The following is a 22,172-nucleotide window of genomic DNA, read 5'->3' as shown; positions in this document are numbered from 1 at the left end:
AATATCTTTTCACAGTACTTTTATTCACATAAGACAAGCATACGTAAACATACCATCAATGTCTTATTAATGTTATGTTTCTTAACCATGTGCTCACACTATTTTGCCCTCTAGTTCTGAAAGAATACTTTGAAGCTTTGCAACATAACAGTGCTCTGAATTGAATAACTAGCTACACAAGCTGAGAAACTATTGTCATTTATTTAACTGGGGTAACATGTTGGCTCAGTGGTTAGCACTGCTATCTCACAGTGCCAGGTACCTGGGTTTGATTCCACCCTCAGGTGACTGTCTGTGTGGAGTCTGCACACTCTCCCTTCCTCCCGGTGCTCTGGTTTCCTCCCACAGTCCAAAGATGTGCAGGTTAGGTGGATTGGCCATGGGAAATTGAGGGCCGGTGTGGACTTGACAGGCCAAATGGATACTTCTATGATTCTACCAATACACGTGTGAAAGAATAAACACATAGACTCACATAAAGTGATAATACTTTCTGATGTCCAGTCAAACCCATTGTCCATTTCCAAATTATCAAATGTAAAGAATGTTTGTATCATCAAGTCTTCATTCCAAAAGTGATACTTTTCTGCAAGAACCAACCAGTTTAATTCGGTTGCAGTTCACTTCCAAAATCCTCGAGCAATGTTTAAGCGAGTGTCAAAACACAATTTTATGGTCCGCTGAGATATTCATCGTTCTGTAGAAATTATTGTGATAAATAATGGTCATCCAAATGTCAAATGATAATGCCTTTCTTAAACCACCTCTGTACTTCAGCTTTCGTTCTTGAACATTTTATTTTTTGTGGGATTTATGGTTCCGTCCCAAAACAGGGAAGATTAAATCTCGTAAGTAAAATGAATTGAATGTTTTCACATCTTTTTAATTCTAATTTAATTTCTAATAGATATTCTATCCCCTACGAAGAAGGGAGACTCTGCTTGAAACCCATCCCAGTGTTTGTTCAATTGATTGACGGGATGTGGACATCACTGGCTAGGCCAGCATTTATTGCCTGTCCCTAATTGCCCAGGGGACAGCTAAAAATCAACCACATTGCTGTGAATCGAGAGTCAAATTTAGGCCAGCCCAGGTAAGGATGGCAGTTTCCTTCCATAAAGGGCATTAATAACCAGATCGGTTTTTCCTGACAATCAATTCATGGACTCTTAATCCCAGACTTTTTAAATTGAATTCAAATTCCACCATCTTCATGTACATAGATCCCTGAAAGTTGCCACCCAGGTGGATATGATTGTTAAGAAGGCACACTGTGTGTTAGCTTTTATTGACAGAGGGATTGAGTTTCGGAGCCATGAGGTCATGCTGCAGCTGTACAAAACTCTGGTGCGGCCGCACCTGGAGTATTGGGTGCGGTTCTGGTCTTTGCATTATAGGAAGGAAGTGGAAGCTTTGGAAAGGGTTCAGAGGAGATTTACCAGGATGTTGCCTGGTATGGAGGGAAGGTCTTTGGAGGAAAGGCTGAGGGACTTGAGGCTGTTTTTGTTGGAGAGAAGAAGGTTGAGAGGTGATTAATTGAGACGTATAAGATAATCAGAGGGTTAGATAGGGTGGTCAGTGCAAGTCTTTTTCCTCGGATGATGATGGCTAGCACAAGGTGACATAGCTTTAAATTGAGGGCTGATAGATATAGGACAGATGTCCGAGGTAGTTTCATTACTCAGAGAGTAGTAAGGGTATGGAATGCACTGCCTGCAACAGTAGTAGACTTGCCAACTTTAAGGGCATTTAAATAGTCATTCGATAAACATGGACTAGTGTAGGATAGATGAGCTTCAGATTGGTTCCACAGGTCAGCACAACTGCAAGGGCTGAAGGGCCTGTACTGTGCTGTAATATTCTACATTCATCTCCCAGGGCAGGATTTGAACCTGGGTTTGAAGAACATTACCTGGGTCTCTATAGTAACAGGGCAGCAATAATACCACTCGGCCATTGCCTCACTACAATAACTAGGTGTTAGGAAGTTTACAATAGGCCTTGAGAAGGCACTTCTTCTTTGCATGGAATGATTAACATTGTTAGGTACTTCTTTGTGACAGCAAATCAACTGGAATTTTTTCATTTTTTGTTTGTGTCATTTGCTGGGTCTGAAATACTTGTGGAATAGTGTCTTATTCTGTTTTCTTTGAATTTATGAAGGAAGGATAGTCAGAGGCTTTTTCCCAGGGCTGAAGTTTCAATTACAAGGTGGCGCAGGTTCAAGGGGGAAAGTTTAAGGAAGATGTGTGAGGGACGTTTTTCACCCAGAGAGTGGTAGGAATCTGGAATGTACTGGAATGAAGCAGCAACGTTGGTGACATTTAAGAGGCATCTGGATGGCTACGTGAATAGGGAGGGAATAGAGGGATATGGACTGAGTAAAGGCAGAGGGTTTGTCTTTTCGTTTAGTTTGGGCATGATGATGGGTACAGGCTTAGAGGGCCAAAGGGCCTGTTCCTGTGCTCTGTCTCTTTTGTCCTCTTCGTTCTTTTGACACACAGTGCCTATTTCAGTGTGCAAGAAGCTGCCCTTTTGATTTCTTTGCAAGGAAATCGGATTTTTCTCTGTATTCCTGGTACCATTTTCCTTCGTCCTTTTTTCCACCTCAGGAGCGTGAAAAATGCAAATGCGCCAAAACTTCCCCCTTTTTAATGGGGTGGAGGGGTAAAAGTCAGATATCCTGACACACAACATTTTCATATGATGTGGGGTTTTGGAAAACCACTAAAACAACATCAGGTTTGGGAGTTCCTGGAGAAGACGGAATCTCAGCTAGGAATCAGAAATATTTCAAATGATAAGTGTAAATATTTGACATCTTCAAACACCATATTTATGAGTGTTGAAATGTAATTTAGATGCAACAATTTATCATAGAGATGCCTGCGAAGGTATGTTGACATTTGTATTATATAATTGCTTTGCGACGGCATGGTGGCTTAGTGGTTAGCACTGCTGCCTCACAGCACTAGGGTCCCAGGTTTGATTCCAGCCTCAGATGACTGTCAGTGTGGACTTTGCACATTCTCCCAGTGTCTGTGTGGGTTTCCTCCAGGTGCGCAGATCAGGTGAATTGGCCATGCTAAATTGCTGATAGTGTTAGGTGCATCAGTCAGAGAGAAATGCTCTTCAGAGGGTCGGTGTGGACTGGTTGGGCCGAAGGGCCTGCTTCCACACTGTAGAGAATCTAATCTAATCCTAATTCACAGTACTGCCCTCAGTTTAAAAAAAAATGCAAAAACAAAATGTCCTCTGCTGTCATATTTTTGTCGAGAGTGTGGTGCTGGAAAAGCACAGCAGGTCAGGCAGCATCTGGAATTCCTGATGAAGGGCTTATGCCCAAAACATTGATTCTCTTGCTCCTCGGATGCTGCCTGACCTGCTGTGCTTTTCCAGCTCTACGCTCCCGATCCTGATTCCAGCATCTGCAGTAATATTTTTGCTTTAATTGGACTGGCAAATCAGATACTTTTTTAAAAGAAAAGTCAATGTAAAAGATGGTCTGCACCTATTCACCTGCCATTAATTGATGGGCATTCTGCTTAGATTTCTTTCCTGTCAATGCGGCTGGAAATACTGGTTATGAGAACTGTTCTATTGCGAATGCTTGGCTGGGCTTCAGATTTCACAGCTCAGCAGGTGGTCTTAAGAACTTTGAAACACTCATGAGCCAAGAATAACATTTATTATCGATGTGATCTCTTTTTTGTTTAGAAACCTAATAGGCAGTTAAAGGATTCCAACTTGTTTATTTTTCTCCCCCTTGGATCTTTCTGTTCTAAATAATGACACTGAATTTGAATTCAGAGACTTCTTAGATGATACAGGGTTGAACAGTTTTCCATTGACTTTCAGATAATACAAATTGAAATTGAATGGCTTGTGATAACATTGCATTTTAGATGAGTGACTGTGAAGGATTGTGGGTAGAGAAACTGAGGAACGGGGTAGGCCATTCAGCCCATCAAGCCTGTCCCACTGAAGAGATTGTAATGAAGTCAGCCAGGTGCACATCATAGAGTATGAGTTCCCTCATTGTGGATGTTAACCTGGTCCAATCAGGGAGCCCTGGCTGACAGATACAAACAGGAGTTTGGGATGGCAGGGTGGCTTAGTGGTTAGCACTGCTACCTAACAGCGCTGGGGATCCGGGTTCTATTCCAGCCTTGGGTGACTGTTTGTGTGGAGTTTGCACATTCTCCCCCTGTCCGTGTGGGTTTCCACTCATAGTCCAAAGATGTGCATATTAGGCGACCTGGCCATGCTAAATTGCCAATTAGTATTCAGGGATGTGTAGGTGAGGTGCATTAGTCAAGGGTAAATGTAGAGTAATAGATTGGGGGAATGGTTCTGAGTGGGTTACTCTTCAAAGGGTCAGTGTGGATTTGTTGGGCTGAGGAACCTGTTTCCACACTGTAGGGATTCTATGAAATGAGGGACTAGCATGGTGGCTCAGTGGTTAGCAATGCTGCCTCTCAGTGCCAGGGATCTGGGTTCCATTCCCACTGTGGATGATTGCCTGTTTGGAGTTTGCACATTCTTTCTGCGTTTCCATGGGCTTCCTCCCCCTGTCCAAAGGAGTGTCAGCCAGATGCACTGGCCATGTTAAACTGCCGATAGTGTTCAGCATTTTTGAGAGCTGGCTCTGAGGGAGCTGGACCAGTGTCAAGGACTCTCCAAGTACAAATAAAGGGTGACTTGGTAACGGGAGATCGACCATCATGAAGTTATCTCAGGAAGCAGGCGAGAAGAGAAATTGGCGATGTAATAGAAGAAATCAAATTTCTGTTGACATTGACACTCCTGTTTATTTTTTTAAACCAGGATTCAAAGGTTCTGTTCACTCGGAGAGCTGGCTCTGAGGGAGCAGGATCAGTGTTAGTGACTTGCTGATGGGATACCGGCCTCTCTGGAGTTATTTCAGTGGCGACGAGAGAAACAATCACTCCTGAAGAAACCTGTTCACTACTTGCTCCCAGCCTTTGAATTGGGAGAAGTGTTTCTGGCGTCATGCCATTATTTGGGAAGCTTAATCCTGCCATCAAATGTTTTTTCCTAGCCATATCGAACACCAAAGAAAGAAGGTACAAAAAACTTTCATGTACTCACTCCCACACTCCGGATTCCTCGACCGTTCCTGAACCTTCCTGTGACCTTTGGAACTGCTCAGGCGCCATTGCCCACATGGCCACTGCAGCCACCACCGCCGCGGCGAGTGTTGATATCACTTCCGCCCCCACTGCCGCACAGACAACAGCCACCACCAACACAGAACAACATCAAAGGCTGGGCCCAGGATGTGGAAAGAATGTGTTTTTTTTTCTGGGCAAATAATTCATCTGGGCAGATAAAAAGCAAAGAGTAATTCTCCTGCCAGCTTGTGGCTCCTCAGCTTTTTTTGGTTTTAAGGAGCCTACCTTTCCCAGAGGCACCAGCTACTAAAACCTTTCAAGAGTTGACAGATTTTGTTCAGGAATATCATGACCCCAAACCTCCTCTGATTTTGAGATGCTATTAGTTTACTCAGCAATTCAAGAATCAGAGGAATCCTTATCAGGATTTTTGACGAGGTTAAGATGACTGACAGAGGCAAGTGACTTTGGTTTAACCCTTAATGAGATGCTGAGAGATCGTTTGGGATATGGGATTAATGACACAACTATGCAAAGGTGTTGACTAGCTGAAGCCCAACTGGACTTCAATCAGGTTCTACAACTGGCTGTGTCATTGGAGAATGCAGCAAGTGGAGCATTTGAGTTGCAAGGTATTGCATTGGAAGGGGACACCCTCTCCAGTCCAACTGAGCTTGGGGTTCAGGGAAGTGTATTTCCTCACTCAGGATATAGACTCTAGGTCAGCCCACAGCAAAACATCAAAACCAAGTCAAGCCTTGGTCAAACGGATAAACTTTTTGTGCAGATCAGGGCCAGCAAGCCATTGTAGTTGCTGCCAGTATGTGGACTCGTGACACTGAAAGAGATCAACTAGACTTCAATCGAGTAAGAGAACTCACAGGCCAGTGTTCAGGAGAGTGTACACCCTGGAAAGTCCACCTACAGCTGGTTTGGAATAATTAAATCTATGCCGTCTTGTTCTTGATCCTATTATGAGTGGGAATATTTTCTCACAATCTCCTCGATCCAGCTCCCTCATGGTTTTGAAAACATTGATTAGATCTCCTCTTAGCTTCCTTCTCTCCAAGGAAAACAGTCCCAGTCCATCCTGCTAACTAAAGTTTCTCATCTCAAGAATCATTCTTGTAAATCTATTGCGTTCTCTCCAATGCGTTCCCATCTTTCCTACACTGTGGGGCCCTAAACTGTGCACAATACTCCAGCTGACAATGGTGACATCACTTCCTTACTTTTATACTCTGTGCCCCGATTAAGGGCACTGTATTTTGTATTCACTTTGTGATCTGTGCCCAGTTCCAGGTCCACTTGACCCTGCAACCCCTTCAGAATTGCACCCTTTATTTGGAATTGTCTGTCCATTCTTCCTGCCAAACATCACACTTCTCTTCATTAAACTGCATCTGCCACCCTTCTGCCCTCTCCACCAAAGTGGCTATATCCTTTTGATGTTCAACACTATCATCTTCACTCCCGATTTGGAGATGCCGGTGTTGGACTGGGGTGGACAAAATTAAAAATCACACACACACAGGTTTGTTTGGAAGCACTGTTCTGAAAGCTAGTGCTTCCAAATAAATCCGTTGAACTATAACCTGGTGGTATGTGATTTTCAACAATCTTCACTCCCATGTTTTGTATCATACAAAAATTTTGAAATTGTCCCCTGCTCACCAGGATTTAAATAGTCTATAAAAACAATGAAATGAAGAAGTCCCAATATTGACTTCTGGGGAACTTCACTACAAAACTTTCTTCTATCTGAAAATATCCATTCACTATTGCTCTCTGCTTCCTATCTCTCAGCCAATTTTGTCTCCATGATCCTTTTATTCCACGACCTGTAACTTCTGTCACAACTCTGTTATGTGACACTGTACCAAATTTTAGATGTACAATTTGGATAAATATTGCACTTTGGTAAAACAAACGAGGGCAGTACATATATGATTAATGGTAGGGTCCTGGGTAGTTTTGTCGAACAGAGAGACCAAGGTGTTCAGGTACATAATTCTTTGAAAACTGCATTACAACTCTCTGCAGTTTCTAGCAGTCTATGGGCACAGCAGTTGCCATACCAGGCTGAGATGCATCCAGATAGGATCCTTTCTATGGTGCATCTATAAAAATTGGTAAGATAGGTAAATTGGTAAAAATGTATCATCCATTAAAAACCATCCATTGAAACCACTGGCATTATGTAAAGTATGCAGTGAATTCAGCTCTACCAGACAGCTTGTTTTTATATTAACTCTAATATTTCACAGCTAAACTTTCTGCTAAGTTTTCAAATATCTTTATTCTTGCCTATTGGTCTGACGGAATCTGCCAGTTCGATTTTAAAGAATTGAAAGGGCTGGATTTTAAATTTGATTTCTAGTAACTAATCAGCATCACAACTTTTTTTTAAAAACTGCTTCTACATTTAATATTTTTTCAAACTTTGAAGTTTTTTTTTATTTTGCGCTTTAAGTGGGAGGTGGCGTAACGGTCAAAATAAATTTGTGGGCAAATTGGGCTTGGAAACTGAATCTGCCAAACAAAGGGCCTGTTTACTTCTCTGTTCTGAAACCTTAACTCTCAATCAAGGCGGAGAATAGATGAAAGAATAATGTATTTTACATATTTAGTCACAATGCTGTACAGATTAGATGTTCTACTCCCTCCTCTATGCCCACAAAAAAAAAACACACTGCAGTATTAAAGGCAGAAAGCTTGCAAATCCAGGATTTCCTGCCTCCTGTGAGAATTATAGAATTCATACAGTGGGGAAACAGGCCATTCAGCTCATACTGACCCTCCTATCCTACCCCTGTAACCCTGCATTTCCCATGGTCAATGCATCTAACCTGCACATCTTTGGACTGTCAGAGGAAACCAGAAAACCTGGAGGAAAGCCACACAGACATGGGGAAAATGTGCAAGCTCCACACAGTCACCCCAGGGACCTGGCTTCCTGGTGCTGTGAAGCAGCAGTGCGATCCACTGAGCCACACCACCAACCATACCTCACTAATTCTCCCCACCCCATCTCACCTTCACTGGAGCTGTATGAGGCCCGTAAATGGTCAACTGATGGGAACTTAAAGGGATCATCCCATCCTTGGTTCTATTTTACCCAGTGGACTGGCAGCTTCAGCTGGTATTGGGTAAGATGGGCAGACTCCTTTTTGAAACCCATGGGCCCATCAGAGGTCCCTGACGCCCTAAGCCTTGTGGGGAGAGAGAGAGAGAGAGAGAAAAAGAAAGAGAGAGCATGCAAGCCTTTCAGATCCTGTTATCATGAATCCATTTTTTTTCTATCCTCTCTGCTCTGCCAAGCGAGCCACTGAAATATGGTTTGTTTTTATGTTTTCTAGTCTGGTTCCATTGTCATCCCAAGTGGAACACTCTGCAGGAATATTCTGTCGCCGAGTCCTGGTATTCCCTCCCTGAGGACTTGTGAGTCAATCTACACCACACCAACTGGACTGCAGCAGTTCAAGAAGGCAGCCCCACCTTCTCAAGGGGCAATTAGGGATGGGCAATAAATGCTGGGCCCAGCCAGCGATGCCCATGTCCCACAAATCAATAAAATAAAAGGCATCCTTGGTACTGACTTAGCTGTCTGCCTTTACAGTCTTGGGATGAGATGGTAGAGTTGATTGAGTGAGTTCTGTAGTGGTTTCCCCGGACCTGACTCAATCTGTGGTCAGGTGATCACAGCAGCCATTTTAAGTTGCAGATTGTCACCTGGGAATTTTGAAAGTGTTTGGTATTGGATGTGTCAAACCTTTGCCGCAATACTGCCACCTAATGTTGGGAATGAGGGCTGTACATGGAAGGGACTTTGATATCACAGTGCAGTCTTCCTTTTATCTTGGTTTATCACAGTCCCCTTAGTGTTGATTGGATTGGTGCTTCTTATCTGCTTTACTCCACCAGTAATATGGATGGTAGCGTGGTGAAGTAATTCTACCTCTTTATTCACACTATGCAGCCTGTACAGAGCCTAGCTTCTATCTCAGTCTCTATGTGAATCTACTGTTTACCCTATGTCATGATTACATCATCAGTTACATTACTGACTAATTTACAATAATCCATTACTCCACAGACTCTGTGAGACAGTGAGGCTCCTCAGCCAGTGCCCGTCTACTCTGAGCACTTTTCTTTCTTCTTTTTTTGCTGTTTTCTAAGTTCTTTTTAATTTTTTTTTCTCTCCACTTACCTTCCAGAGGCAGCTCGGTCAGGGAGGAAGTGGTGGCCCCGGTAGGGGCTAGGTGTCCACAGCGAGGACTTTGCAAGGAGGTTGGTGTGCCTGGGCAAGGGGGCACCGCAGGGCAGCTGGTGGAGAGGAATGGCACCAGGGTGGGACACTGGTGTCCTGGCAGACAGGGCAAAGTGGCAGCGTGGATGTGCGGGGATCGAGAGATCAAGCCTAGTGAAGGAGACAGATTGGGCCAGTAGAGGGGAGACAATGAGTCCTTGTGAGGGAGAGAGAGAGTCCTCATGGGTTAGAGACAGCGAGTCCTTGTGAGGGAGATAGATTGGGCCCAGTGTGGGGGGGAGAGAGTTTGGGCCTAGCGTGGGTAGGGGGGGGAGAGAGATTGGGCCCAGTGTGGGGGGGGAAGAGAGATTGGGCCCAGTGGGAGGGGGGGGGGGGGGGGGGGGGGGAGAGAGAGTCCTCATGGGGAAAAGAGACAGCAGGTCCTTGTGAGGGAGAAAGATTGGGCCCATCATAGGGGAGAGAGAGAGTCCTTGTGGGGAAAGTGCAGTGTGGAGCAACTGCAGACCCATGGCTTAAAGAGGGACTGTAACTTGGAACTTTCACCTTTATTTCTTATTTACTACGTTATAATGAGAAGAACTATAACATTGAACTTTTACATGTTTCTTTATTTTTCGACTTTTTACTCAAGATTTGGTACGTGCCGGGAGTGGTGATACTGTATATGTTTCACTGTCCTCCTGTGCCCCTGTGCTTGAGTATACATGACAATAAAACATAATCCAAATTCAAATTCAAAAGCAGAATCTCAACAGTCCCCATGGGGGACTGAGTACTTGCAGTAAGAGGGAAGTATCCATCTGATTCCCATCACTGAGGTATTGAGAATGCATGCAGAGTGATTTTTTTGATTTCTACATGGGATGCAGTTGTCTCTGTCTTGGCCAGAATGTGTTGTCCACACCTGCTTGTCCTTGAGGAGGTGGTGCTAAGCTAACTTCTTGAATTGCTAGAATCCTTGGCTGGATTCCCAGAGTGCTGTTCGGGGAAGGAGTTTTATAATTTTGATCTAGCGACCAAACGTACAGTTCCAATCCAGGGTGTGTCCAACATTGGAGGGAAACTTCCAGGAGGTGGTGCTCCCATATATCTGCTGCATTTATCCTTCTTGATGGTAGAGGTTTTGGGTGTGAAAGGTGTGGTCAAAGGAGTCTTGGTGAGTTACCACAGTGCATTTGTAAATGGTACGCACTGTTGCTCGTGTTCTTTGGTGATGAAGGGACCCCCCCCCCGCCCCGTCTGTCTGTCTCTCTCTCTCTCTTTCTCTCTCTCTCTCCGGGTGCTCCGGTTTCCTCCCACAGTCCAAAGATGTGCAGGTCAGGTGAATTGGCCATGCTAAATTGCCCATAGTGTTAGGTAAGGGGTAAATGTAAGGGTTACGCTTTGGCGGGTTGGTGTGGACTTGTTGGGCTGAAGGGCCTTTTTCCACATTGTAAAGTAATCTAATCTAATCTCTCTCTCTCTCTCTCTCTGTCTGTCTCTCTCTCTCTATCTCTGTCTCACTGTCCCTCTCTGTCTCTCTCTCTCTCTCTCTCTGTCTCTGTCTCAGTGTCCCTCTCTCTCTCTCTGTCTCTCTCTCTCTCTCTGTCTCTCTCTCTCTCTCTGTCTCTCTCTCTCTCTGTCTCTCTCTCTCTCTCTCTCTCTGTCTCTCTCCATGCCCTGCTCTACATGCAGTCATTTCTAACTTGATTTTCAATCTTTTATTATTTCCTTTCCCCTTCTCAAAAGTATTGGCAGAGTTTGGAAATTTAAAACGTAGATCACGTGCCTCCCCCTCGACACCTACATTTCTCCCTCTCTGCTCCCCCTACCCCCACTCCGTGACTTTACCCGCCCGACTTTACCCCACCTTGACTTTAGTCCCCTCAACTTTACCCCACCTCACCTTTACTGCCCCCTCGATTTTACCGCCCCCTCGATTTTACCGCCCCCTCGATTTTACCCCACCTCACCTTTAGCCCCCTCGACTTTACCCCACCTCACCTTTACCCCAACCTCAACTTTACCCCCCCCCCCCAACTTCCTCGCCCTCCCAGATAGAACCCCTACAGTGTGGAAACAGACTTACCCGAATCATCGATTTTCCTGCTCTTCAGATGCTGCCTGACCTGCTGTGCTTTTCCAGCACCGTTCTAATCCAGACTGTGAACAAAGAACAATAATCAATGCAGTACATGAACAGGCCCTTCGGCCCTCCAAGCCTGTGCTGACACATTTTGCCCTTCCATACTAAAACTGTCTTCACTGACAGGATCCTTATCCCTCTATTCCCTTCCTATTCCTGTTTTTATCCAGGAGCTTCTTGAATGCTGCTGTTGTGTCTGCTTCCACCAACTCGTCTGGCAGTGTGTTCCAGGCACTGCCCACCCTTTGCATGAAAGACTTGCCTCGCATATCTCTTTTAAAGTTGCCCCACCCCCGTCCGTACCTTGAACCTGTGTCCCCTAGTGATTCACCCCTCCACCAGGGAAAAGGTTTCCTGCTTTCCAGTCTATCCATGTCATTCACAATCTTTTAAGCTTCTAAACTGTGGTGCCAATATAGCAGGCAGCATTGCCCTGGATGGGGGTAAGTTTCTTCAGTGTTTGTTGGAGCTGCATCCATCCAGACCATCACACTCCTGCCTTGTGCCTTGTAGATGGTGGACAGATATCAGGGAGACAGGAGGGGAGCTACTCACTGTGGAATTCCAAGCTCCTGACCTGCTGTTGTTGCCATCGAAGTGAAAACAGAAATTGCTCAAGAAACTCAGCAGGTTTGGCAGAATCTAGGGGAGAAAAACAGAGTTAGCATTTCAAGTCTCAAGATTTTGCTTTCAAGATTTTGTTTCAAGATTTTGTAGACCTCAATCAGCTCCCCCCCAACCTCCATCTTTCTAATGTAAACAATCCTAATCTATTCAACTTCAACACTCTTTGTCAGTGTTCATATGGCTCATTCAGTTCAGTTTCTGGTCAATGATAACCCCCAGAATGCTGATAATGGGGTCTCACCTCTCAACTTCCTCAGCTCCAGTGAAAAAAGTCCCAGTCTATCCAGCCTATCTTTGTAACTCAAATCCCCCAGTCCCAGTAACATGCTGGTACATATTTTCTGAACTCCCTCCAATTTAATAATATCCTTTCTATAGCAGGACAACCAGAATTGTAGACAGTACTCAAAATGTGGCCTCACCAACATCCTGTACAACCTCAACATGACATCCCAACTCCTATACTCAAAGGTCTGAGCAATGAAGTCAAGTCTGTTAAACACCTTCGTAACCACCCTGTCTACCCGTTGCACAAATTTCAAAAAATTATGTACCCGAACCCTTAGGTCTCTCTATTCTCCTACACCCTTTAGACTCTTCAAGAGATTCGTATGATTCCAGTTTGCTATATCTAACTTGTGACTTTTTCTTATTTTTGACCAGAACCTCAGTATCTTTATTCATTCATTGTTCCCTACTCTGGCTAGCCTTACCCTTCACTCTAACAGGAACGTGATGCCTCAGTAATCTCGTTATCACACTTTTGAAAGCCTCCCACTTGGCAGCCATCCCTTTACCTGCAAATAGTTGACTCCAATCAACTTTTGAAAGTTCCTGTCTCATACCATTAAAATTTGTCTTACTCCAATTAAGACCTTTAACTTTTATCCTTTTCCAAAACTAATAGAATTATGATAACTAGTCCCAAAGTGCTCCCTCACTAATACTTCAGTTACTGTTCTTGCCTTATTTCCCAAGAGAAGGTCAGGTTTTGCTCCTTCTCTAGTAGGTAGATTTACATATTGATAAAGATAATTATCTACAAAGAACAAAGAACAAAAGAACATTACAGCACAGGAACAGGCCCTTCGGCCCTCCAAGACTGCGCTGATCTAGATCCTCTATCTAAACCTGTCACTTATTTTCTAAAGATCTGTATCCCTCTGCTCCCTGTCCATTCATGTATCTGTCTAGATACATCTTAAATGACGCTATCATTCCTGCCCCTACCACCTCTGCTGGCAACACATTCCAGGCATCCACCACCCTCTGCGTAAAGAACTTTCCACGCATATATCTCCTCTAAACCTTTCCCCTCTCACTTTGAACTCATGACCCCCAGTAATTGAGTCCCCAATCTGGGAAAAAGCTTCTTGCTATCCACCCTGTCTATTCCTCTCACGATTTTGTAGACCTCAATCAGCTCCACCCCCTCAACCTCCATCTTTCTAATGTAAATAATCCTAATCTATTCAACTTCTCTTTGTAGCTAGCACCCTCCACACCAGGCAATATCCTGGTGAACTCCTCTGCACCCTCTCCAAAGCATCCATATCCTTTTGATAATGTGGCGAGCAGAACTGTACACAGTATTCCAAATGCAGCCAAACCAAAGTCTTATACAACTATAACATGACCTACCAACTCTTGTATTCAATACCCCGTCCAATGAAGGAAAGCATACTGTATGCCTTCTTGACCACTCTATTGACCTGCGTTGTCACCTTGAGGGAACAATGGACCCGAACACCCAGTTCTCTCTGTACATAATTTTCCCCAGGACTTTTCCTGTATAGTTTGCTCTGGAATTGGATCTTCCAAAATGCATCACTTTGCATTTGCCCGGATTGAACTCCATCTGCTATTTCTCTGCCCATCTTTCCAATCTATCTATATTCTGCTGTATTCTCTGACAGGGCAAAAGTGAGGACTGACAGTCCCCTTCACTATCTGTTACTTTACCAATCACGGGTGATATCTGCAAACTTGCTAATCAGGCAACTGATACCTTCTTCCAATGTATATCACAAACAACAGTGGTCCTAGCACAGATCCCTGTGGAACACCACTGATCACAGGTCTCCATTTTGAGAAACTCCCTTCTACTACTACTCTCTGTCTCTTGTTGCCCAGCCAGTTCTCTGTCTATTCAGCTGGTACACCCTGGACCTCATGCAACTTCACCTTCTCCAACAGCCTCCCATGGGGAACCTTACCAAACGCCTTACTGAAGTCCATGTATATGACATCTACAGTCCTTCCCCCATCAATCAATTTTGTCACCTCCTCAAATTATTCTATTGAGTTGATAAGACATGACCTTCCCTGCACAAAACCATGCTGCCCATTACTGACAAGCCCATTTTCTTCCAAATGGGAATAGATCCTATCCCTCAGTATCTTCTCCAGCAGCTTCCCAACCACTGACGTCAGGCTCACCAGTCTATAATTACCTGGATTATCCTTGCTATCCTTCTTAAAGAAGGGGACAACATTTGCAATTCTCCAGTCCTCAGGGACCTCACCCATGTTCAAGGAAGCTGCAAAGATATCTGTTAAAGTCCCAGCTATTTCCTCTCTCGCTTCCCTCAGTAACCTGGGGTAGATCCCATCCAGACATGCCGACTTGACCTAGTGTATTCAAAGATCTATCCATAACCTCAATATCCGTTATGTCCCTCTCCTTGGTGAATGCCAATGCAAAGGATTCGTTAAGGATCTCACCCATTTTCTCTGACTCCACACATAACTTTCCTGCTTTGTCCTTGAGTGGGTCAATCCTTTCTCTAGTTACCCTCTTGCTCCTTATATATGAAAAAACGGCTTTGGGATTTTCCTTAACCCTGTTTGCTAATTGGTCCGACATTCCCAATATTCTTCCAAAGCTTTGTCTGTCTTCAGTTGCCTAGACCTTATGTACGCATCCTTTTTCCTCTTAGCTAGTGTCACAATTTCACTTGTCATCCATGGTTCTCTAACCTTGCCATTTCGATCCCTCATTTTCAGAGGAACATACCTCTCCTGAACTCTCATCAACCTCTCTTTAAAAGCCTCCCACATATCAAATGTGGACTTGCCTTCAAACAGCTGCTTCCAATCTACACTCCCCAGCTCCTGCCAAATTTTTCCAAAGTTGGCCTTTCCCCAATTTAGCACTCTTCCTCCCACTACCGTCATCGTCCAACTTATGGAAAACTTACGGAATTGTGATCACTATTCCCAAAGTATTCCCCTACAGAAGCTTCAACTACCTGGCCGGGCTCATTGCCCAGCATCAGGCACAGTATGGCCCCTTTCTGAGTTGGACTATTTACATACTGCTCTATAAAACCCACCTGGATGCTCCTTACAAATTCTGCTCCATCTGGACCTGTAACACTAAGTGAATCCCAGTCAATGTTGGGAAAATTAAACTCCCCTATTACCACCACCCTGTTGCTCCTACATCTTTCCATGATCTGTTTAGATATTTGTACCTCTATCTCATGCTTGCTGTTGGGAGGCCTGTAGTACAGCCCCAACAATGTTACCCCACCCTTCCTATTTCTGAGCTCTGCCCATATTGCCTCACTGCTCGAGTCCTCCATAGTGCCCTCCTTCAGTACAGCTGTAATATCCCCTCTGACCAGTAATGCACATCCTCCATGCCTTTTACCGCCCTCTCCATCCCGCCTGAGGCATTGATATCCTGGGATATTTAATTCCTAATCATGCCCTTCCTTCAACTAAGTTTCAGGATTAACAATAACATCATACTCCCAGGTACTAATCCAAGCGTTAAGTTCATCTGCCGTACCTACTAGACTTCTTGCATTAAAACAAATGCACCTCAGACCACCAGTCCCTTTGTGTTCACCATCTGCTCCCTGCCTACCCTTCTCCTTCCCCTTAGTCACACTGACTTCATTACCTAGTTCCTTAAAGGCTTTAGTTACTGCTTCCTTACTGTCCTCTAATCTCATTTTGTTCCCATCCCCCTGCCACATTAGTTTAAACCCTCCCCAACAGTGTTAACAAAAGTACTCCCAAGGACATGGTTCCAGTCCGGCCTAGGTGTAGGCCGTCCAATAGGTAATAGTCCCACCTCCCCCAGAACTGGTCCCAATATCCCAAAAATCTGAACCCCTCCCTCCTGCACCATCTCTCCAACCATGCATTCACCCGGCTTATTCTATCATTCCTACTCTGACTAGCACGTGACACTGGTAGCAGTCCTGAGATTACTACCTCTGCGGTTCTACTTTTTAACTTGGCTCCTAACTCCCTAAGTTCTGCTTTCGGGACCACATCCCATTTTTTACCGATATGATTGGTGCCAACATGCACTACGACAACTGGCTGTTCACCCTCCCCCTTCAGAATGTTCTGCAGTCGATCTGAGACATTGCTGACCCATGCACTTGGGAGGCAACATACCATTCAGGAGTCTCCTTTTCAACTACTGAACCGCCTATCTACACCCCTTACAATTGAATTCCCTATGACTATAACCCTTCCACTCTGCTTCCTGCCCTTCTGTACAACAGAGTCAGCCACGGTGCCATGAACCTGGCTACTGCTGCCTTCCCCTGGTGAGCCACCTCCCCCAACAGTATCCAAGACAGTATACCTGTTTTGGAGGGAGATGACTACAGGGGACACCTGCACTGCCTTCCTGCTCCTTCTCTGCCTTTTGGTCACCCAATCCCTTTCTCCCTCAGCAATCCTAATCCGCGGTGTGACCAATTCACTAAATGTGCTATCCACTACCTCTTCAGCATCGCGTATGCTCCAAAGTGAGTCCATCCGCAACTCCAGAGCTGTCATGTAGTCTAACAAGAGCTGCAGCTGGACACATGTCCCGCCCGTGAAGGAGTCAGGGACATCAGCCGCGTTCCTGAGCTCCCACATTGAGCAGGAGGAGCGTAACACGCGTCTGAAATCTACTGCCATTTTTAACCTTAAACTTATCTTTAATCTTAGTTTAGGTAAATGAAAAAGGACAGTTTTTACAAAATCACTCAATAAAACAATTTAAATAATGAAAATACAAACACCTTAGCTGATCAACTCTTGGATTCAGCCACTACCCAAATAAAATGGTTTCACCTTCCCAGCAGCCCTCTGTCCTCGCTCTCACCTCTCGACAAATGGAGGCCCCAATGCCTGAAGTAAGTTTCTTGAACACATTTTAGTAATTTCTTACCATCTAAGCCCTTAACAGTATAGCTGTCCCAGCCAATGTTTGAGGTTGCTGCTGGGTTAGTTACCGATACAATTGAACCACATACAGTAATTCAGTTGTGCTTCAGTTAAAAACAAAAGCTTGATTTCAAATATTAAGGCAATGCAAATAGATATAGTTTCTTTGAACATTTGAACCATTGTCTAAAGTAGTTAATATTTTCCATTTTCATCTCAGTTACAACAATGCAACCAGTTTTGTTCTGCATTTGTTGCCAAAGATTAAAAGTTAGATCCAGGCTATTAATTCACTGTTCTTGATGTAGTTAAAGCATTGGAACAAGGATGTCTTGCTGCAAGTATACACGGCATTGGTGAGGCCACACCTGCAATGGTGTGTGCGGTGTCAATCTCCTCAATTGAGGCAGGATGCCATTGTCACACAGGGAGTGCAGTGAAGACTTCCCACATTGATTGATTGGCAGGACTAACGAATGAGGAGAGATTGAGTTGGTTAGGATTGAATTCCCTGGAGTTTGGAAGAATGATTGGGATCTCATGGAATCCAATAAAATTCTAACAGGACTGGAGAGATTCGATGTAGGAAGGATGTTGGGGGAGCCCAGAACCAAGGGTTGTAGTTTAAAGACCAGGGGTAAACCTTTTAGGATTGAGGAAAAATGTCTTCACCCAGGGAGTGGTGAGGCTGTGGAATTCATTACCACAGAATGTGGCTCAGGCCAAGCCATTGGGTTTTGAAGGAAGAGGTAGATATAGCTCTTTTCTTGGTATGTCGACAACTGCTTTGGTGCCACTTCATTCTCCCACAGGACCTTGAAACATTTGGTCATCTTTCCTCCAATTTCCACCCCACTGTAACTTTCACATTGTCCATTTTCAACACTCCACATCCTTTCCTTGACCTCTCTGTCTCCATTTTGGGGAATAAGCTACCCACTACCATTCACTACAAAGCCCATGACTGCCATAGCTATCTTCATGACATCTCTTCACACCCCACATCCTGCAAGAACCCCATCCTATTCTCTCCGTTCCTTTGCCTATCTTGTAGCTGTTCAGATGATGCCACCTTCCAAACCAGCACTGCTGCCGTGGCTTCCTTCTTCCTTGACTATGGTTTCCAGCACACTGTGGTTGACAGGGCCCTCAACAGTATCCGAACCCATCACCCGTGTGTCTGCCCTTGTCCCTCCCCATCTCTCACAGCAGTGTGACCGGGTCCCCCTTCTCATCATTTGCCATCCCACCAGCCTCTGCATTCAAAGGATCATTCACCACCATTTCAGACAACTCCAGCAGAATGCCACCACCAAACACATCTTCCCCTCAGTCCCCCCCCCCCTCTGCATTTCACAGGGATCGTTCCCTCCAGGACACCCTCATCCATTCATCAACCATCTCCCTTTCCTACGGCACCTTCCCATGTACCTGTAGAAGGTGCACCACCTGCCACTTTCCCCTCCTCTCTGCTCACCATCCAATGGCCGAAACAATCTTTCCAGGTGAAGCAGCATTTCACCCCTACCTCTTCTGATCCGGTCTATTGTAGTCGCTGCGCTCAATGTGACCTACTCTACATTGGAGAAACCAAGCACAGACTGGGTGACTACTTCGCAAAATCCCTCCGGTCTGTGCACAAGCATGACCCTGATGTTCCTGTAGCTTGTCAGTTTAACATAGCGCCCTGCTCACATGGCCACGTGTCTGTCCTCGGCATGCTGCAGTGTTCCGGTGAATCATTGCACAGTCTGAAGGAATAACATCCCATCGTCAGACTAGGCATTTTACAATCTTCCGGACTCAGTGTGGAGTTCAATACCTTCAGATTGTGCACCAACTCCCATTGCTTCCCTTTCTTTAGCTTTAACTGTTACATTCTGCACGGGAGGCGAGTCACAGGCTGGAGTCCGTAATGGGAGACACTCCAATTCTGGGCTGGCATGGGAGACGTGTCCCAGTGGTGAGACCTGGAGGCTAGCCTGGGTCAGAGCAAGGCCTGGAGTTCTGGAGCCCGGTGGGCACTGACTCCATGAAAAGGAGAAGAATTTGAATATGTCTGAAAGATACTTCTATTCTTATTCTAGACTTTTGAGTAATTCGTGTACTTTTTAGAACTTTGTATTCCTATGCTAAACTTTTTCAAAAATTTCAAATCTTTAACAAATAGGGAAAGTATCTGTACCTATGTACCCTGTACCTAAAATGTTGCCAAAGTGGCAACATTACAAACTTTTCATTGCACTCATTTGAGCGCATGTAACAATAAAGTCTATTCTCGTCTATTCTCTGTCACTTTGTTCTCTCTTCCCTCCCCCCAGGCCAGTGGGATTGTCTGCCCATTAGACGCTACCTAGACATTTACTATAAACCGATCGACTCCCACAGCTACCTAGATTACACCTCCTCCCCCCCCGCCCCCTGTAAAAACGCCATCCCATATTCCCAATTCCTTTGACTTCGTCGCATCTGCTCCCAGGAGGACCAATTCCAATACCAAACAACCCAGATGGCCTCCATCTTCAAAGACCGCAATTTCCCCTCAGACGTGGTTGACGATGCTCTCCACCGCATCTCTTCCACTTCCCACTCCTCTGCCCTTGAACCCCGCCCCTCCAATCACCACCAGGACAGAACCCCATTGGTCCTCACCTACCACCCCACCAACCTCCAGATACATCGTATCATCCTTCGTCATTTCCGCCACCTCCAGACAGACCCCACCACCAAGGATATATTTCCCTCTCCTCCCCTATCAGCGTTCCGGAAAGACCACACCTTCCGCGACTCCATCATCAGGTCCACATCCCCCACCAACCCAACCTCCAATCCCGGCACCTTCCCCTGCAACCGCAAGATATGCAAAACTTGGACCCACACTTCCCTCCAAGCCCCAAGGGATCCTTCCATATCCATCACAAATTCACCTGCACCTCCACACACATCATTTACTGCATCCGCTGCACCCGATGTGGCCTCCTCTACATTGGGGACACAGGCTGCCTACTTGCAGAACGTTTCAGAGAACACCTCTGGGACACCCGCACCAACCAACCCAACCGCCCTGTGGCTGAACACTTTAACTCCCCCTCCCACTCCGCCAAGGACATGCAGGTCCATGGCCTCCTTCATCACCAGACCATGGCAACACGCCGCCTGGAGGAAGAGCGCCTCATCTTCTGCCTAAGAACTCTCCAACCACAAGGGAAGAATGCAGATTTCTCTAGCTTCCTCATTTCCCCTCCCCCCACCTTGTCTCAGTCCCAACCCTCGAACTCAGCACCACCTTCCTAACCTGCAATCTTCTTCCTGACCTCTCTGCCCCCACCCCCACTCCGGCCTATCACCCTCACTTTAACCTCCTTCCACCTATCGCATTCCCAATGCCCCTCCCCCAAGTCCTTCCTTCCTACCTTTTATCTTAGCCTGCTTGGCACACCCTCCTCATTCCTGAAGAAGGGCTTATGCCCGAAATGTCGATTCTCCTGCTCCTTGGATGCTGCCTGACCTGCTGCGCTTTTCCAGCAACACATTTCTCAGCTCTTCACACCACTGTTCTGCCATTCTCATCTTCCCAGCACTTAATCTGAACTATCAATACCCTTTCTCCCCCAGAACTCCACATTCTAACACCTCATCTAACCATTGCATAATGCTGCCCCCTCCCCACTTCACTGCAGCTCTGACAAAGAGTCATTGAGACTGTAAACATTAGCTTGCTCTCTCTCCATGGATGCTGCCTGCCCCACTGTGTCCTCCCGAAGACGTGTTACACCCAAAACATTGACATCTCCACCTTCTGATGCTGCCTGTGTCCTTCCAACCTCCTGCTTATCTACCTCTGATCTCCAGCATTTGTTGTTTTCAGCTGTAGCTCTTGTGACTAAAGCGATCAAGGAATAGGGGGGGGGGGGGGAAGGTGGTGGGATTATGGTATTGGACTCAATGTGATCATATTGAAAGGTGGAATAGGCTCGAGGGACTGAATGGTCTGCTCCTACAGCTCTGAACCTTTGCATTTTTCCTGAAATTACAGAATCCAAAATTCCCGTTCTTATTATAAATTCTAATCCTTTACAGAGTTCCCCTTTTTTATTAGAATATGTACAGTATGGAAACAGGCCCAACCAGTCCATACCGAAGAGTTACACACCCAGAGCCATTCCCCAGGTGTACCCCTGACTAATGCACCTAACACTATGGACAATTTAGCATGGCCAATCCACCTGACCTGCACATCTTTGGACTGTGGGAGGAAACCCACGCAGACAGGGGGGAGAATGTGCAAACTCCACACAGACAGTCGCCCCAAGACACCCTGGGACCCTGGCGCTGTGAGATAGCAATGCTAACCACTGAGCTACCGCGCTGCCCTTTTGAGGACTATTGCCAGTAAAAATGTTACAAAAACAATGCAAAGCATTAAATCACGATTAAGTTTTCATGGGAAACTCCACGTGAATTTAGTATCACTCTGGTGGTCGGGACTAAACGCTCAGCGAAGCAGATCATCCGTCCGGGACAGGAATTGGTCTTGTTTTCAATGGGGTTTTTTTTTTCCCAAAAATAAAGAGCTGCTGCAAATGTTACAGAAAACAGCAATCCTTCACCTTTTCCTTTTCACCTTAAGATTCTTGAAGAGCCGTCATGTGGATCGTGTCGCTCCGAGGTTATTAATGCGGGCGGACAACGCGCACACGTTAATGAAAGCAATTCGGAAATAAATGAGATGGTTGTTCACTTCCCCAGTCGCCAGCTTTGCCCTGGAGAGTGGATTTTTAAAATTCACTTCAAAGCCGAGGAAGGGAAGGGGTGTAAGAGGTGGCGCTGTTCC

At 45.5% G+C, this 22,172-nt stretch overlaps 1 long non-coding RNA gene across 1 annotated transcript; it reads right to left on the bottom strand.

The window, feature by feature from the left end:
• Nucleotides 1–30: 30 nt before the first annotated feature.
• LOC140477479 (uncharacterized) lies at nucleotides 31–22,144 on the bottom strand. Its single transcript, XR_011960743.1, has 5 exons — nucleotides 21,949–22,144; nucleotides 12,086–12,172; nucleotides 11,474–11,547; nucleotides 5,113–5,342; nucleotides 31–697 (listed from the first exon to the last, which is right to left on the bottom strand). It is a non-coding gene; the product is annotated as an uncharacterized lncRNA (long non-coding RNA).
• Between the last annotated feature and the right edge of the window lie 28 nt (nucleotides 22,145–22,172).

The sequence above is a fragment of the Chiloscyllium punctatum genome, chromosome 5 (assembly GCF_047496795.1).
Source record: "Chiloscyllium punctatum isolate Juve2018m chromosome 5, sChiPun1.3, whole genome shotgun sequence".
Taxonomy (NCBI): Eukaryota; Metazoa; Chordata; class Chondrichthyes; order Orectolobiformes; family Hemiscylliidae; genus Chiloscyllium; species Chiloscyllium punctatum.
Note: the sequence above shows the minus strand (reverse complement) of the source record. Positions and strands in the feature narration are given on the sequence as shown.